Source organism: Nyctereutes procyonoides, unplaced genomic scaffold (assembly GCF_905146905.1).
Source record: "Nyctereutes procyonoides isolate TBG_1078 unplaced genomic scaffold, NYPRO_anot_genome, whole genome shotgun sequence".
Taxonomy (NCBI): Eukaryota; Metazoa; Chordata; class Mammalia; order Carnivora; family Canidae; genus Nyctereutes; species Nyctereutes procyonoides.
Genome location: NW_026575121.1, coordinates 27,819,478 through 27,839,731, shown reverse-complemented (window position 1 = coordinate 27,839,731; position 20,254 = coordinate 27,819,478). Strand labels below are relative to the sequence as shown.

General features: G+C 36.1%; 1 protein-coding gene across 4 annotated transcripts in view; it reads left to right on the top strand.

Moving 5' to 3' along the window:
- KLF12 (KLF transcription factor 12) overlaps positions 1-20,254 on the top strand; it is a 424,918-nt gene that overhangs the window by 165,947 nt on the left and 238,717 nt on the right. Inside the window, exon 1 of one of the 4 annotated variants that reach the window (XM_055336033.1) lies at positions 9,891-9,957. The exons of the other annotated variants lie outside the window; for them this stretch is intronic. The gene's annotated coding sequence lies outside the window, so the exon portion shown is untranslated. Of the gene's footprint in view, positions 1-9,890; positions 9,958-20,254 lie in introns of those variants that run through there. 4 annotated transcript variants of the gene reach the window in all.

Genomic DNA, 20,254 nt, shown 5'->3' with positions numbered 1-20,254 from the left:
AATAGGCATTAGAGGTTGCATGACCTTATTTAGAACTGAAGCCCTCATGCTTAGAGGAAGGAGTTGTCTCAGTCCGATATCATGCTTATAAAATAAGTTGATGGCTTAAGGCTCATCCTTAGGGGCAGGCATGAGAACCTCAGGAGAATTTTTCTTTTTTTCACTTTGCCTTAGAACTGAGTCCCTTAAACTCCCATTCACCTATTATCCACCTCATTCTTCTGTCTTTGAACACCACCATACTTGAGTTCTGTTATGTAACTGCATGTTCCAGTCTTGGCTGATTTCTTTGGCATTCCTGGCTTTATGCACATACCCCAACCTTATTTTCTCAGTTTTGGTGACTGTCACAACTTTATTTAACCGATTGTTCTTGGTTTAGCCCATTTGGCTGTCAATCTCTATACCTTCTATCCCTTTCAAGAAGCCAGGAAACTGAAATATAAGTCAAAAAAGCATTTAATTATGAACTTGGAAAGTGTCATATTTGTATCTATAGGAAGTTATCAGAAGACAAAATTGGTGGCTTTTTTAAAACAACTTCTCAGGAGTTCAGCATTTTTATGTCTTTAAACATTCTGGTCACTATGATGTTTTATCTATTAAGCTTATAGATAAACACACAAAATTTTAAATGGACATGATTTTTTTTTTTTTTTGGTTTTCATTTGGAATACTGAAGTGTCTGAAATTAGAATTTTTTTATTAATTTGGAAAAGTCAGATACTATTTGTGCATTGTGGAATATTAACTAATATTCCACTGTATTCCCCAGCTAAAGTGATGGCAACTTGCTGGGCATTAAAGTCAAGGTCATTGGGTTTCAGTGCTGGTGTATGATCATAGGGGTTACTTTCTCTTGAATTGAAAGAGGTTGTGGAGGATCAGGGCAATGTACGGAATTGACTTACCTTGTGTGTCAGTGAGGGAAAGTTGTATCTTGGCTCGATCCTTTTGCACATGGAGCTGCAAGAGGCCACAGAGGTTAGGATTGCATTCAAGGGATCCTCAAGGGAGAATTGGCTGCTCTTTTCTTACAGATCCCCAAGGAAAAGAGAGTCCATGACCTCTGCTGACGGCACATTTCAGAACTTCACAGTCAGGCTTGTAAGGAGCTCTTTCTACAGAGTGTCCCTAATCCGTAGTTTCTTTTCTCTGTCATTTTATTTTTCCAGCTTTGATAGGTTTTCCCTCTTTTCTTTATCAAAACAGTACATACTTATTATGTGCTCATTAGCGAAATATCAGGAAAGTTAAAAAGAAGTCAGAGACAAGACAGATAAAGCTACCATAATTTTCATTACATTCAGAAAAATGAGGTAACTTCCTATATGCCATTTGTATTTTGGTTTTTATACTGAAGAATATATAGTACAAACCTATTTATGTCCATGGACACATTTCTCTGTCTTTTGAAATGACCCTTAGTGGGATTTTATTTTATAGCTTGATAATTTATTTAACCACTCTCCTATTTTTGGACATTTAGGTTGCTTCCAAGAGTCAGTAATTACAAACAGCAGAGAAATAAATATTCTTTTGCACATCCTTAATTATTACCTTAGGATAAATTCCAAGAGTTAGAATTGCTAGAGTGAAAGGCCATGTGCGTTTTATGGTTTTTAATATTTTCTGCCAAGTTGCTCTACAGTTTATAGTCCCACCCACTAGAAGATGAGAATGGTCTGCTCTTAATTAATTTACATTGCAGCTACATTGCAAGAACTTGGAAGAGGTAACTCAGTGGTATGAAATGGTCATGTCCTAGCTTTAAGAACATGCTGTATAATAGGGGGTAAATAACCACCATCTTGTCCTCTACTGAAATTCCTATTACCTCATGCTTTATGGTTATAGTGGGAAATTTTAATTTATTTGGGCTTTTTTGGAAATCAAAAATGAATGGTGAAAAAGGCAAGGGGATTGTTGGAACAGTGAACAGTCCTGTGTGTGTGAGTATTCTTCGCATTCCTGACCATAGGGTTGTTGAATCAGCTTCTGTAAGATTCCTTTGTGGATTGTGTGCAGTGGGATCATGAATTGCCATGTAGATTGAATGTAGGGTCTCTATATGAGTGATAACTGGGCTTCTTGTCTATCATCCTGCTCTGCAAACCCGATCAGTCTTTCTGGTAATTAGAGGCTGGAAGCCTTATATATGTTAGAAAAATCAAGTTGGGACACCTGAGTGGCACAGTGGATTGGGTGGTCCACCCTTGGTTTTGGCTCAGGTCGTGATCTCAGGGTTATAAGATCAAGCCCTGTAGCAGACTTAGGCTCAGCAGGGAGTCTGCTGGGGATTCTCTCTTCCTTTTCTCCCCACCCATGCTCACTTGCTCTCTCTCTCAAATAAATGAATGAATCTTAAAAGAAAGAAAAAAATGAAGTTAACATAGATTGCAAATTTTGTGAGAGAATGAATAAGTGGGCCATCAAAAAGTATGCTTTGAAAATATAACATTTCTTTTTTTTTTCTTTTTAAATATTTTATTTATTCATGAGAGACACACAGAGAGAGAGAGAGAGAGGCAGAGACACAGGCTGAGGGAGAAGCAGGCTCCCTGCGGGGAACCTGATGCAGGATTCTCTATCCCAGGACCCTGTGGATCACGCCCTAAGCTGAGAGTAGACACTTAACCACTGAGCCACCCATGAGTCCTGAAAATATAACATTTCTTTTGGAGACTTGATTATAAACACATTTCTCTGAAGACTCTTCCGTCTGAAGTGAATATGTGAGAGATTTATTGTCTTAGAAAAATGTACTTCTAATGGTGGCAGCACTTCGTCCTAAAGTATAAAGATACACTGCTTTGATTCATACACTGCTCTTCTTGTTTATTTTACTTGTGACCTAGTCGTGTTGAGGGTATTTGATCCTAAGGCAATGTCTTTTGACTAGCAAGGCATCAAGTCACAGTGATGTCCTGCAGATGCTGATTTAACCATCCCTTGGGCCTTTGGGACTGTCTGCCCTGGCCAGACTTGTCTGATGACCCCACTGTGCAGTAGAACTGCTACCCATTCTGTAAAAACAGTTGGGAAACACAGCTTATAGACCTGTTTTGGCCTTTGGCTTCCCTGAAATATTGTACTTCAGGTTCAGATCAATATTAATGTGTCTGAACATCCTTACTCCACCTCATATAGATTACTCTGATATTAATTTGGGAGAATTGAGAGAACTAAAAAGTTTTTTGGATATATAATAGAACTAGAATTACCTAAGATTCTCAATGGAGTCATTCTGAAATTCTGGTGTAGTTTTGCTATCTTCAGTGCTCTTTTGCCCAGTAAAAAACACCTAGCTACGTTTGGTTTTGTACTCCTGTGTTCTGTGAAGTGTACCATAAAGAGATGCAGGGATAGTCACTTGTGGGTAAGAGCCATTGAGGAGCTTACTGTTCCATGGGCCTGCTTATTAATATTTGTGTTTCATTGTGGACTGTATTTCTCTGCATCGTTGGCTGCAATTCATGTAGGTGTGAAAAAGCACTGAATATCTACGTTCTTCCCTTAAAAGTTATACCACAGCACAAATCACTTTCTCATTGTCTATGTTTCGGGTGGAAAATTCTGAATGATATAAAATTAGACCTCAGATATTTGGAATAGTTACTTTAGGAAGGATCTATCAGCTCTTTCGAGTTAATTGTTGTATTTGTTAGTTTCACTGGGGATAAGTTGTAAAAGTAGGTCCATGAGTTGAGACTCAGACTTTGTTACTGCTTAGGTTCCTGTTCGTAATTGCAGAGTGCTGGGTTTTACCTCCCACATGTGGTTAAGAGCTGCAGTCTTTCTGCCAATCCTCCTGGATCTTTGCACTTATCAACCGGGAACCAGATCTTTGCATAGGAGTTGTACATGGTTTCTTATCTAAAAACTAATAGCTTGAAGAAATGTAAATGTCAATGTAGAATGTGGTACCAAGTGATTACTTTTAGACAACTCTATTAGCATTTTATATTGCTTATTTTCTGTCAAAATATTAAAGTTTGCCCAATTAACTATTTTACAATGAAAAATTTATTGATGTTGCTTCATCATACCAAGTACTAATTCATCATGAGACTTTTTCATATAGAGAAATGGAATTATTTTGTTGAATACTTTTTAACTTAAAGGGTGGGTAATTGGTAAAAACAAATGTTCTAAAAACATTGTTGAATGACCTGTGCTATTTACTGGAAGTAGGAAGACTGACTACCAAAATCTCTTTTTTGTTGTTGTTCATATAATACATTATAAAAATGGAAACAGAGGGGCTCCTGGGTGCCTCGGTTGGGCATCTGCCTTTGGCTCAGGTCATGACCCTGGGGTCCTGGGATTGAGCCCTGTGTAAGGCTCCCTGGTCAGTGGGGAGTCTGCTTCTCCCTCTTCCTCTGTCCCTCCCCCAGATGGTGATCTCTCTCTCCCTCAGTCTCTCTCTCAAATCAATTACAAATCTTAAAAAAAAAAAAAAATTGGAAACAGATTGAAAAGCTAAGGTAGGTCAAGGCAGAGTGCTGTGACTCAAAACCTGCAATTGTTTTTCCCATTTGACATTTTTCGGCGACGTGCAAATCAAAGTCTATGTACTTATAACAGATATAAACTTATATATAAACACACACATGCACATATACATATATCCATATCCTTCTGGTGTTTTCTGGCATAAAAATAACTGTTTTATTGCCTTATTTAACTGTATTTTAGTCTGTATAACTAATATATATATATATATATATATATATATATATATATCAAATACACTGGATAACAATTTTCTTTACTGCCAGAAGAAAAATGATTAAATGTAGAATGATATATTTGCCCATATTGCCTAGTGTTTGAGATTATTAACCAATCCCTTCTATTGGTCTAGACATAATGCTTATAGTTAAGGTGGGTAATACACTAACATTTGATTCACTGTTATAAGTATGTTTAAATAGCATAAAATAGTGTGGGAAACATTTATTTCTTCAAAATAAAGCTACCTTCAAAATAGCATGTTGCTACCTCATAGTTTTATAGACTTGGCAGTGTGGTTGCTTTTAGGACTTAGTGTTCTTGCATATGTCTAGATATTATTTCTGATGACCTCTGAATAAAGTAAGAATATATTCTTGAATTGTCCGTTTATTTTTAACTGCTTTTTTTGAAGCTGCTCTAAAGAATATAATCTTTTTAAAATAAAAAATGAAATTTACGATTAAACTTATAGCAGAGAAGTTTTTTTAAAATTAACTGTATTTTTAGAACAGTTTCAGACTCAGAGCAAATTGACCATTGTACTTTCATATAGAACAGTTTCACTACCCTAAAAATCCTCTTTACTCTTCCCATTTATCCTTTACTCCCCTTTAACCCCCAGAAACCATTCCTCTTTTTTTACTGTCTCCATAATTTTACTTTTTCTGGAATGTCATGTAGTTGGGATTATGCAGTACGCATAGCCTTTTCAGATAGACCTCTTTCACTTAGTGATATACATTTAAGTTTCTTCCATGTCATTTTGTGGCTTTATAGTTTTTTTTTTTTTTTATCGTTGATTACCATTCAGTTGTTGGGATGTATTACCGTTTATTCATTCACCTACCAAAGGACATCTTGGTTGTTTTCATGTTTTGGCAATTATGAATTAACGCTATTATAAAGATCCCTTTGAAGGTTTTTGTATGGAAATACATTTTCAGTTCATTTGGATAAATTCCAAGAAGTGTGGTTACTGGGATCTGTAGTAAGAAATCGCCAAACTGTCTTCCAAAGTGGCTGCACCGTTTTGTATTCCAACCAATAAATTGGCTCTATATCCTTTTCAGCATTTGATATTGTCACTATTTTAGATTTTGGCCATTTTAATAGGTGTAGTGGTATCTCGTTTCAATTTGCAATCCTCTAATGACATATGATATTGAACATCTTTTTATATGCTTACTTGCCATCCATTTATCTTCTTTGATGAGGTTTCTTTTGAGATCTTGGGTCCGTTTTTTAATCAGGTTGCTTGTTTTCTTATTGTCGAGTTTTAAGAATTCTTTGTATGTTTTGGAGAACAGTCTTGTATCAGATGTCTTTTTCTCCCGCATACTTTCTTCTAGTCTGTGGCTTCCTTTCTCATTCTCTAGAATGAAGTCTAGTTTATGAATTACATCTTTCACGGGTCATGCATTTAACGTTGTATCTGTAAAGTTATCTCCATACCAAAGTCATCTGGGTTCTCTCTTATCTCCTAGGACTTTTGTATTATGTATATTACATTTAGGCCTGTGATTCATTTTGAGGCAATTTTTGTGAAGGGTATAAAAGTCTATGTCTAGATTCCTCTTTTTTTTTTTTTTTATGGCAAGTGGATGTCAAGTTACATCACTAACATTTGTTGAAAAGACTGTCTTTGCTCCAGAGATTAGCATTTTAATTAGTAGATTTAAATGGCGGTGTGTTTTTAGATTCAAATTCACTTGTTCATTGTTGGTATATAGGAAGGTGATTGACTTTGTATACTAACCTTGTATCTTGCAACTTTGTAAAAGTCACTCATTACTATTTTGGATTTTCTACATATATGATCATGTCATTTGTGAACAAAGACAGTTTTTTTTTTTCAAAGATTTTATTTATTTATGATAGGTAGAGAGAGAGAGAGGCAGAGACACAGGCAGAGGGAGAAGCAGGCTCCATGCCAGGAACCTGATGCGGGACTCGATCCCGGGACTCCAGGATCGTGCCCTGGGCCAAAGGCAAGCGCCAAACCACTGAGCCACCCAGGGATCCCCAGACAGTTTTGTTTATTCCTTCCCAATCTGTATATCTTTTATTCCCTTTTGTTGTCTTAGTGCATTAACTAGGACTTCCAATATGATGTTGGAAAGCAATGGTGAGAGTTTGACATCTTTGCCTTTTTTCTGATCTTAGTGGAAAACTTCAGATTTCTCACCATTAAGTATAATGTCAGCTGTGTACGTCTTTTGTAGAGTTTATATTGGTTAGGGTAAGACACACACACACATTTATATATAAAAATATAAATGAGAATGGTTCATGTGATTATGGGAGGATAAGATATGCCACAATATATCATCTGCAATCTGGAGAACTAAGAAAGCTGGTGGTATAATTTAGACTGAAGACTTGAGAACCTGGCTTTAGACTTTGCATCCAAAGGCTGGATAACCAGGAGCTCTGGTATCTGATGGCAGTAGAAGATAGATGCCTTAAATCAAGAAGAAAAATAGAGAATTTGTCTTTTTGGTTTTTTGCTCTATTTGGACCTTCCATCAGTGCTTGATGCCTGTCCACACAGATGAGGGTGGATCTTCTTTACTCAGTCTACTAAATTCAAACTGGAAATACTCTCACAGATACACCCAAAAATAATGTTTTACCTGCCCTCTGGCATGCATTAGCTACATCAAGATGAGGTATAAAATTAGCCATCACAAATATTATTTGTCAAGTTGAGAAAGTTCCTCTCTAATCCTAGTTTACAGACAGTTTTATCATGAATGGTGTTGGATTTTGTCAAATGTTTGCATGTATTTATAGGATCATGTGGCTTTTTTTCTACTTTAGTCTTTGGAAATGAGGGATTGTACTAATTGATTTTCTAATGTTGAATCAACTACATATCTTGGATAAATCTCACTTGCCTGTAGTGTATAATTCTGTTTATATATTCTTGTATCCCTTTTGCTAATATTTGTTGAGAATTTTTATATCTGTTAATGAGAGAGATTGGTCTGAAGTTCTCTTGGAATGTCTTTGTCTGGTTTTGATAATATGGTAATACTGGCCACATATAATGAGTTAGAAAGTGTTCCCTATGCTCCTGTCTTCTAGAAGAGATGGTAGAGTGAAATAATTTTTTCTTTAAATGTTTGGTAAAATTGACTAGTGAACTCATCTATAACTGGTGCTTTTTTTTTTTTTTGCCTTTTTTTTTTAGATTTTTTTCTTTTGTGAAAAATTTTTAAAAATATTTTATTTAGTCAGGGACACACAGAGAGAAAGAGAGAGAGAGGCAGAGATACAGGCAGAGGGAGAAGCAGGCTCCATGCAGGGAGCCTGACGTGGAACTAGATCCTGGGTCTCCAGGATCACGCCCTGGGCTGAAGGCGGCGCTAAACCACTGAGCAACCTGGGCTGCCCTTTCTTTCTTTTTTTGAGAGAGATGGTGAGGGAGGGTCGAAGGGAGAGAGAGAATCCCAAGCAGGCTCCATGCCTAGCATGATGGAACCCAGTGTGGGGCTCTATCCCCTGAGATCAGGACCAAGCCAAAACCAAGAGTTGGATGCTTAACTGACTGAGCCACCCAGGCACCCCTGTACCTGGCGCTATTGTTTTGAAAGGTTATTAATTACTGGCTCAATTTCTTTATAATAAATACATTCCTGTTCAGATAACCTATTTCTTCTTTTGTGGGTTTTGGTAGATTGTATTTTTCAAGGTATTGATCTGTTTCATCTAGGTTATCAAATTTATGGGCATTGAGTTGTTCATAGTATTCTTTTATTATTTTATCTCTCATGGGATCTCTGATGATAGCTCCTCTTTCATTTCTGATATTGTTAATTTGTGTCTTCTCTTTTTTTCTTAGCCTGGCTAGATTTATCGATCTTGTCAAAGAACCGGTTTTTGGTTTTGTTGATTTTTTTTTTTTCTATTGATTTCCTCTTTTCAGTCTCATCGATTTCTTCTCTAATTTTTATTCTTTCTTTTCTTTTGCTTACTTTGGATGAATTCGCTCTTCTTTTTTAGTTTCTTAAGATGTAATGTTAGATTATTGGCACTAGATATTCCTTCTTTTTAAATATATATAAATTTTCCTATAGTTACTGCTTTTGCTTTCCCCTCTAAGTATTTTTTTTGGCATCCCATTCATTTTGATACATTATATTTTTAGCGTTATTTAGTTCAAAATATTTTAAAATTTCTCTTGAGATTTCTTTTTTGACCCATTTGTTGTTTGAAAGTGTGTTGTTTATCTCTCAAGTATTTTGGAATTTTCCAGCTATCTTTCTGCTACTGATTTACTTTAGCTCCAATGTAGTCTGAGGTCACACATTGTATGATTTCTATTCTTTTAAATTACTTAAGGTGTGTTTAATAGCTCAGAATGTGGTCTGTCTTGGTGAATGTTCCATTCAGGCTTGAAAACATGTACTCTATTGTTTTTCGATGAAGTAGGCTATAGCTGTGAATTTTGTTCAGTTGATTGATGGTGCTGTTGAATTCAACTCTGTCCTTGTTGGTTTTCTGCCACTGAATCTGTCCATTTCTGATAGAAGGGTGTTAAAGTTTCCAGCTGTAATAGTGGACTCACTTATTTCTCTTTGAAATCCTATTTATGTTTTTGCCTTGTATATTGTGATGTTCTGTTGTTAGACACATACACATTAAGGATCATTATATGTTTTTGGAGTATTGAGCCCTTTATCATTATGTAATATCTCTCTTTGTCCCTGATAACTTTCATTGCTTTAAAGTCTGATCTATTTGAAATAATAGATTCTGCTTCTTTCTTTTAATTAGTGTTAGTATGGTATATCTTTTTCCATCCCTTTACTTTTAATAAATATATGTCTTTGTATATGTGCTGCCGAAGCGAGCACAAATATATGTCTTTGTATTTAAACTGGTTTTCCTATAGGCAACATATAGCAGGACCTTGTTTTTTGATCCACTCTGACAGTCTCTGTCCTTTAATTGGCATATTTAGACCACTAATGTGTAAAGTAGTTATCTATATAGTTGGATTAATATTTACCATGTTGGTTACTATTTTCTCTTGGCATTTTTTTTTTAAGATTTTATTTATTCATGAGAGGCACATAGAGAGGCAGAGACACAGCAGAAGGAGAAGCAGGCTTCATGCAGGGAGCCCGACATGGGACTCGATCCCGGGTCTCCAGGATCACATCCTGGGCTGAAGGCGGCGCTAAACTGCTGAGCCACTGGAGCTGCCCTCCCTTGGTATTGTTGCTGTTGTTCTTTGTTCCGATTTTTGTCTTCCACAGTTTTTCTAGCATTTGTGCTCTTAATTGAAGATTATATATAATCCCATTTTCTTTCCTTTCTTAGCATATCAGTTAGATTTCTTTGTAAGTTATTATAGTGGTTGCCTTAGAGTTTGTAATGTACATTTACAACTAATCCAAGTCCACTTTAAAAAAAATATTCTGTTTCATGGGTAGCATGAATGCCTATAATATCAAAGTATGCCTAATCCTTCCCTCCTTTTCCTTGTATTAGCCCAACCAGGGATTGTTCATTTCTCTTATACAGAGATTTTGATTGCTAGCATGTCTTTTTCTGTCTTTTTTTTAGAATTTCTGTTTCTCTGCTTATGTTATCCTCTGTTCTTGCATATTGTCTTTTTAAAATTCTTTTTATTATAGCCCTTCACATATTAAACAGAGTTTAAAATTTTCTGGTCTGATTATTTCAGCATCCCTGCAATATCTGACTGGTTCTGACATTTGTTCATTCTCTTTAAATCACTTTTTGGTATGCCTTGGAAATTTTTGTTGAAAGGTAGACATGATAAAATGGATAAAATGAACTACAGTAAGACTTTTAGTGCTGGTAAGGTGGAGGGAGAAAAGTCCTATGGTCAGGTCTCAGTCTTTTGGTCAAACTATGCCTCTTGACTATGAACTTCACCAGTGCTGCCCAGTCCCCACCCCCACCCCTCTTATATGAACAGGATGATTAGTGGGAACTGGAGTTGTATATTTTCCTTCCTGCAGGTAGGTTAGGTGTGGGTTAGACCCCAGCAGGTAAGGTCCTGGTAAGAATTTCTCCTAAGGACAGGCCTTGTTAAGAAGAACTTAGTGCTCTGGCATATTTCAGATGGAAATCCTCCCTCTGGTGATAGTATGAGGGGATTTTTCTCTCATATTCACTGTAAGGACATAGCACAGCTCCTGAATATGAAACTCACCCGAATGTGGGGACCTCACATAGCTGCATTCCCCTGGAAGTTTTTGTTTTGTTTTAAAGATTTTATTTACTCAGTGAGAGACCCAGAGAGAGGCAGAGACATAGGCAGAGGAAGGAGACTCCCTGTGGGGAGCCTGATGTGGGGCTCAATCCCAGGACCCTGGGATCACGACCTGAGCCAAAGGCAGATCCTCAACCACTGAGCCATCCATGTGCCCCAACCCTGGGGTTTTGAACTCTTACTCTGAACCTCCAGTAACTCTTCAGTTACAGCTCAGGTTTCTCTACTCCAGCACTGGTTCCCACAAAAGTTTTTGTTCGAGGATTTTTGCTCTGGCAAGTTGTGGTTCTCTGTATCCTTTTGTCTTTCTCTCCAGTTTTTAGGGCAACAGCCTTATGACATCACTTTTCAAATGGATCTAACAAAGGTTGTGATTTTTGTTTATTTGGCTTTTTTCTTGTTGTTACAACAGATCGGTGACTTTAAACTTGTGATGTGGTGGACTGGAAACTGAAAGTCCCTTAGGGTACTTTTAGTTCTTCCAAAAATGCAGCATTGAGAATCCAGTTCTTTTCCTCTTGACTCTCTAGGAATTTCCTCAAGTAACAATTCCAGGATTGTTACGTAATCAGAGATCCAGCACAACAGGCAGAGTATAATTGTTTGTGGTTATTAGAAGATAGTATATTTTGTTTAAAAATCTGAGGAATGTAAATCTTTTTGCTCCTATGGATTTTTACAGGAGAGATCGATTTTTCAAAAGACTAAAATCTTTTAAGGTATACTCAATGCTGCTCTATGTAGTAAAAGAAATAAAAGTATTTCGCCCATAGCTTGTTTTCTCAGGGTGCTAGATTCTTAGCACAAGATAAAAGTATCATGTGTCCATTTTTCTATTGTCATGGAATTGCCTAGAACATAATCTGCAGGTTGAATAGCAGTATATCATGGAGCTCTGCATACTGAAAATATTTGCAGGCAATTGATATACCACATGAATGAAACAATATAACAGGATTCAGTGCATCAATTACAAATATAACTTAGACAATAAGTTAATTTCATCTACATATTTTTTAGATTTGTAGTAGTTAAATTTTAACTGTACACATGACTCTGGGTATATGTGTGCTTCCGTGTGTGTGCATGCCCTGTCCTGGTTAGAAGAATGATGTGACCTTTGTATACTTTATGAGAGAATCTAGATAAAAACGTTAATTTCCCTCCTTTGATTTCTCTCATTTGTTTTCCTTTTAATCTCTTTGGTTCCTTTATATCTCAAAATGTGAACAGTCAGATATTTCTTTTAATTGCATATATAATATATTAAATTCATAAAAACTGAGAACATTTATCAAAGCAAAAATAAAGAATACTACTCCATGTCCTGTCACCTATAATTTTGAATGTGTGTATCCTTTTAGTTTTTTCTGTCTCTCTCCCTCTTCTCTTTATCTCTTTCACATTCTCTTTGTTATAAGCATTGTTTTTAGATGTATGGCAATGTATTCTCCTGTCATCTCTTTTTTCACTAATTATGATAATTTATCAACTTCAAGACAAAAAGCTACATATCATAAATCTAATGCATAAATATTATTTGTATGGCCTATAATCCATTCAACTAGTGCTCCATTGTTTGACATTTAGAATGATTCCTTTTGTTTTTCTTTTTGTTTTTTTATTTTAATACTGTAAGCAGTGTGGTGTTATACATACTTATCTATGTACTTGTCCAGTGATTTTTCTAGAATATCATTTACTTTGTTTTTACCAAGATTCTCATAGGCCTTGATGTTTCTCATCTATTTGTGTGTTTTCAGAATTTAGTAAGCTTTTAATGTTGAGAGAGAAGATTACATGGTATTTGAGGCAGTTGTTACTACAATTTTATAGTATTCAAAAGGTGGTATTGGTTCACAGTGGTCTGCCCTTTACGAATACACCAGGTACTGGGACGCCTGGGTGCCTCAGTGGTTGAGCATCTGCCTTCTGCTCAGGGCGTGATTCTGGAGTTCCAGTATCGAGTCCCACATCGGGCTCCCTGCATGGAGCCTGCTTCTCCTCCCTCTGCCTATGTCTCTGCCTCTCTCTCTCTGTGTCTCTTGTGAATAAATAAATAAAATCTTAAAAAAAAAAAAAGGTGCTTATGAACAAGATAAATTTTACCATGTTTTGCCCTCTTAAAATCTAGTAGCAATATCTTTAATTTTAAAGATAGTTGTTTAATACTGTGTTGGAAAAGAATTCTCCTAAAATCTCTTTATATTTAATTTAAATCATACTTGCTAATTATATAATATTTAAATATATTACATGATATATATAGTACATAACCACATACATGCATTATATATAATGGCATATATATTGTGTGACCATATATAATCTTTAACTCCTTTTAAGTCACTTTTTAATCCTTCTGTACCAATAGACTTAATTAATGATTTTCTATTATGTGACTCTATTTGCTTAAGATGCAGTTAAATTTTCAAAATTGTGACCTTAGAGTTCTGGTTTCTACAAAGAAAAGTGAAGTATAAAGCATTATCCAGTAAATCAGATGTAGAGCTAAGAATTAAAACTCTGTCTTCTAGTTTCTCATTGCAAATTGGATTGCCTTATTTGTTTGGGTAATTATAGTTTCTTACTTTAGGGATTTTCAAAGCTGTGTGGGTCGATTCTCATTGGCCATGTCTAAGAATGGGTCAGGAAAGCTTCCTGGAATTGCTATATTACTATTGAAATCCTCACAGGTTTCTTTTAGGCCCCCATAGTTTGAAATAATGAGCAAATTCACAACTCTTTTCTGGAATCTTGCACTTGTTTAGTGAGAAAATTTGGATACACAGAACGGGGTCTAGAAAGAATTTAAACAAAATAATAAAACCATCTTATGAAATGTTACTAATTTCCCAGCAGGTGTATTTTAAAGTGAACTATAAATATTCTTTATATCAGATGTTATTTTCCTTTAATATCGAGGTAGTGTTTATATTACTGGGTAATAAAATTCAATATAGAATTAAGATTCTTTCCTAATGAGTTCATAATATCAGTAATTACAAAACAGTGTTTCTTAAGCGGGGGCACCTTCCTCCCTTCAACATCCCCCCTCTTTGACATTTGACAATTTCTGATTAATACAACTGTGAGTGTGAGAGAGTGCAGTTGGGATCCAATGGTACAAGGCAGGGTTGTTTCTCCTGAGTATCTAAAAGTGCACAGGAGAGCCCCCAAGAACAAAGAAGTATCTGGTCTAAGTGTCCATATTGCAGATGGTGAAAAGCCCTGGTCTAAAACAATGTTTATTTAAGTTGTGGCATTGTACTTCCTAATCAGGGCATATTTACTCCCTGTGTAAGCAACATTTATTTTATCCATATTCAGTATCAAGTAGCAGGAAAAGGTAATAGAAACTCTGGGTGCAGTAAGTTATACAGGTTCAAAATTATATGGTTTCTATTTTTGTGGGTCAGATCTATTAAGAGGCTAGCAGGAAGTTACAAAGCCTGAGTAAATGCTGTATGTACTTCAGATTCCTGTCAAATATTTTTTGTTTCTTTACTGACTTCCATTGTGTTACATTTTAGAATTTGAGAAGTAATCACTAAAGGGAAGAAAATAGCCCTGGGTTTAATTTACTTATACATGCATGCATACATATACCTTATAGAAATTCTGAGATAAGGCTGGTTGATAAAATAAGGATGTGGAAAAAAAAATAAGGATATGGAGACATAGGGAAGGACATTCAAGATGACGGCAGCATGGATAATGACATGGAAGTGTTAATATTACTGGCTTCATATTGCTACAAATATGCGCATTTTAAACTTTCAGCCATTTGGATTTATTTTATCTTCTCTGTAGTTCTTTTGTTTTCCCCAGATAATTTTGAAAGTTTTCTACATTTCGAATTATAGGTCACTCTGTAGGTATCTTCTCCAGTAACATGTATATTAGATATGTCATAGTAGTAAATATTTTTCTTTAAAACAGTGTATTTCCAGGCAAGTGTGTGAAGGGGAACCATAAGTAAGGGGTTTTTAGCACTGTATCACATAGTGTTTGGTTGCTGGGAAGGGTTGTCAGACACTTATGGTTGTGTCTGGTAGTTAGAGATGTTAAATGCCCTCACTGGGATGCCCAGGGAGAGGCAAGTTGTGTTCATATGTAATTGGTGCACATCTTCACAGTTTTAAACAGACAACATAGTTCATTTTTGCCATTTTTCCTTGAGAAAATGTATTTTAATTGTGTAGTTCAATCTTCCTTCAGTTCCTATCATCCGTATTTTTTACCAAACATACCATTACCATTCAACTTTTATGATAGTTCATAGACTCTAACACATAAACCTGAGTGATTCTTTAGAGTCAAACAAAAATCTGATTAGAATATCCATTCTTAAAAGTAAGTTTGGAAAGGATGGGTAAAAATGATATTACTACTACTAATTTAAATTATTTAATATAACAACGTAAAAGACTTGTGAAGTACTGAAGCACATTATGTGCATTATCTCATTGAATCCTTAAAACAGTTCTGTGAAGTAGAAAATTACCTGTATCTTACAGATGTGAAAATTGGTACCGTAAGAAGATTATACAGTAAACAAGTACATTGACTCTAACCCAGGAAGTATATTTCATTGAGCCCATTTTCTAGGCAATATTCTATTCCTACTTACATTTCTGTGCAATTATGAAAGCATACAGAAAAAACATAGGTATGGAAGATAGAGTGCTTTTAAAAAGTTAAAAAATTAGGTTGTTTGAATTCTGGAAGATGGAACTGAGAAAAAATGAAAGTAGATATGTAACAGCACTGCCAGTAGAAATGTTAGAAATGTTGACTTAGCACAGGGTTTGGATTATACATAAAATTTAATTATTATACCTGAAGACATCATTTGGAGAATCTGGAAAAGTCATAGCTAGAGGTGAATATATTTGGTAACTGACAGATTACATTTTGAGTGGAGCCTGTACATTTGGCAGCCAACCAATAATGTCTTCACTGCATTCCCAGGATCCAGAGTATGGGGAAAAAGAAGAAATACATGGCCACTTTTTTGATGTGTCCAACATGGCTGGCCAGACAATGCTAACTGTTGCAGCTTCCTTATTGTTAATGTAATCTTTTAATAAAAAGTACTTTAGTTACATTTTTTTTTGGACAACATGACAAACATTATATAGTGCTTTTACCTGCTTAACCATCCTTCTTGGACGAAATAACCTGTAAAAATTCATCTTTTTCTACCTTGACTTTTTTTAAACATGCATTAAAAACCAATATTGTGCCTAGGGATTTCAAGGAATGTAATATTATATTTGTTATAAAATCTTAACTAAATAAAAACTTAGTTTACTTGTTTGCAGTTTACATATTTTCTGGGTATGAATGAGAACCTTAAGGCTGAGTTTTCCCTTTTTGTTTTCATAAGAATAGTCATAATAAAAAAATCAACTTGGATTATTAATTCTCCTCAAAGTTCTTTTACTTATTTCCAACTCCTCAACTGTTTCTTCAGGCTCTGCAGGAGACAAACAGTCAACAAGGCCATGTTTTAATAAGATAATCCATTTGGATTTGATAAGGAGCCATTTGACATCATTGTAGACCAGGAAAGGTGAAAATATAGGTCAATAGTCATTTCCTTTGTTTCCTACAGAAAATAAATGACTTAATACCTGATAGTAATCTTAATTTTCTCTAGGCATAGAAGACCGGTGTTGTTATTTCATTACATAATCCATTCAGTGTTCTGGATGTGTTTTCATTAATATCCACACGATTTTCATCAAGGATAATGACTGATGAATATGTTAATGTACAGTCCTTTTAAATTTGTACTTTGGCAAATATCTAGTTTTTTTTTGTTATTTTTTTTTTTAAGTTTCACTAATCACAGAAGTCTGTCATACTTTATAAATCCTGATGAGAGTGTTAGTAAAAGCAGAGTCCATTCTTGCCTTGAAGGTGAAGCTTATAAAATGACATATATATGTTTGCTTTATTTCAACCAAACCTATGTTTCCAAGTTTGGATAAATTTGACTTTATGTATCTCTTACAAGATTAAAACATATTCAGCCTAAGAGAAATCTTCCTGTGTGTGTCACAGATCTTGTGTATGGAAAAATATGTTGAAATTAAGTGATATACTCAAATACTCATCTAACTCAGAATATAGTAGGTCCTATAAGGGATACATATGCCATGGTTGGCTTTTCTATTGGGTAGCCTGCCTCAACCTTTGCAAACAATCTAGAAAAATTAGCCATCTTTGACACTCCCTCTCACTCTGTTTTATCACCATACTTCCTCCTCTTTGCCAATCATCAAAGGCTGTTCATTTTGCCTATGTACTATTTCTCAAATACTTTTCCTACTCTTCCTTCCCACTGCCATGGCCTTAGGTCTAGCTTACTACCTTTCTCCTGGGCTATCTGGCTCACCTATGAACTGGCTCTTCCTTCTGCATCAAGTCCTATATGTTTATAGGTCATCTTTCAAATTAATTCTAGTGCTATCTTTCTAAACACGAAGTGTAAACATACTATGTTTTTGCTAAATAGGCCTTCACAGCTTCTAGTCACATATTGTGTGATGCCCGAACACATTTCTTCCCCATTTGCCTTCAGCTCTTGAGGCAGGAAGCTTTTCTATCTTGTTTACTTGTGCTCCTAGCAGCTAGCATATGGCGGCATTAATGAAACATTTTTTAATGATTAAATGAAGTGCCATGATATATGAGACCCTTTACAGCCTGACCTGATCTCCTCTCCACTTTCTCCTCCAATGCATGTATGTTCCAGCCACACCAAAACCTTTACCATTCTTCGTAAGCATAGGGTATTTTATTACCCTATGATTGTGCTTATGTTCTTCTCGTTTGTCAAGGAACAGTTATCACCAGGGTTAGTTAGACCCAGGAATAATGAATTGACCTTATGTCTGCCTACATTTATTGTTCTCATTAGCCCAGCAAATATTTACTAAGCACATACTATCTATTAGACACAGTTATAAGTCTGGATATAGGGATATTGTTATGGAGAAGAAGACAAGGCCACGTCCTATCCTGCAACTTACATTCTAGTGTAATAGCAAATAAAGAATGTGTCAGGTGGTGATGTGTATAAAGATGGAATAGAATACAGAAAGGGCTACGGGACAGAGTGTTTTTGGCATGACTGAAATGTAATCTGAGCAGAATGGTAGAAAATGGGGATGGGTTTAGCTGGTTTGCAGCACATGAGAAACATGGTCAGAGGTACGTCAGGTAGGGCAGGATTGGGACTTTAGACGGATCTTAGTACTGTTTGCCTTCCTTTTGTCTCTAATCTGCCTGCTTTTGCCTTACTGCTCCAGCCTCAGTCCCCATTCCAGCCTTTTGTCAGATCAGTAGTCTCAAGCACACTAGCCAGAGTAGCTTGGGCAGCTCGGGGCATACACAGTTTGCAGCCGATGTTTGAAGACTCATCAGTTGAGGCTTTCTATCCCCAGTAGCAATGGAAAGTAGACTTTGCCCCAGAGTTAGGCTGCCTGCCATTTTCATAATCTTGGGCAGATGACTTAATCTCTCTGAATCTGAATTTTCTGGTCTAAAATGGACATAGCAAAAAACAAAACAAAAAATAGCTGTCAGGGGAATAAATGGCTAGAATGAAACTATAAAACTTCCTCCTTTTGTTCCCTGATCTACCCTAAATGCCTAAACAGTGTCTGGTACTCTGTAAGTGTTTTTTTTTTTTTTTTTTTTTTTTAGTGAATCAGTAAATGTACAAATGAATAATGTGATGAGTGTGAAGCATATGAAACAACAATGCTCAGTAGGTATATGCTCAGCAAATGGTAGCCATTATTATTATAGTTGTTAATATTATTATTTTTAGAATTGTGATCTGTGTGATCATCCTGTGTTACAAGTGTAATTTTCCATGTGTGGAATCTAGTGTGTTGGTCCTTCTGCCTGGCCTCATGGTGTCTGGTCTATGCGTCCATGCATGTGCCCAGGGAAGAAGGCTTGGGCTGGGCATATGCTGTCTAATTCCTTTCTGCTCTGTTCCCTAGCTCTGGCCTCTGCTGGGACTAAGCCCTCAGAATTGTTTCTGCTAGCCCTATAGAGGGTCTGATTTCTGGCCTCTTTTTCCAGGACTGAATTCACTTCTCTCTTGTCTTTATTTATTTATTGAGATACAGTTGACATATAACCTTATGTTAGTTTCAGGTGTATAATATTAATGATTCAATATTTGTATCTATTGTGAAATGATCACAGTGGGTCTAGTTAGCATCCATCATCCTGCATAGGAAAAATGTTTCTGACATTCATTCTCTTAGCAGTCTTCAAATATACAATACAGAATTATTAACTATGGTCACCATGCTGTGCATTACATCCCCAGAATTACTTTGTTCTGTAAGTGGAAGTCTGTACCTCTTGACCACCTTCCATTACACACACATATATATATCTTGCCTCTGGCAATCACCAGTCTGTTCTCAGTATCTATAAGCTCAATTTTTGGCTTTTTTTTTTTTAATTCCACATGTAAGCAAATTTGTTTGGTTTTTGTCTTTCTCTGACTTATTTAGCATAATATCCTCCAGGTTTATCCATGTTGTTGTAAATGGCAAGATTTCCTTCCTTTTTTATGGCTGAATAATTCTTTTACCTTTACGTGACATCAAGAATACGTGTTCGCTCATCCTGACAGCCCACTACCTGTTCTGGCAAGTTAGTGCTCTCCCTGAAATGCCCTAAAGGGTTAACACCTGCCCAGCTGAACTGAAGCTTTGCCCTCCCTCTATGGCGTTTGATTGGTGGTGGGTTGGCACTTCTCTTAACCACAATTTGTCCAGTTTTTTTTTTTTCTTAACCTGGTTTCTGTTGTTCAGTCTTTGGCTTGCCCCTGTCATTTGCTGTAGTGCCTCATGGTTCACGGATGTGGCATGAACGGAATGAGGGGACTTTGGCATAGCAGAGACCCTCACTGCTTGTGTATGGAGAGATTTGGCTAACTCACAATCCCCAGTGTGCAGTTCTTCAGAAAATGACAAAAATAACATTCTATTTCACTTTGTATTATGAATGCTGAGGTGGAGAGTATTATTTGGAATCTCAGATGACATTTCTAAAATATCAGTGTGAACGGCATTGTTGGGGTAATTTAGCACTTGCCAACATAGGAAACAGAATGATCCTTGCTATCAGGAAAATATAAGTTGCTGCGTGGTATGCAAAATTTTACCAGCCCCAATGAGAGACATAATTCCGTGTTTCCAGGTGAGGTATTTATGGAAGAATTTTTTT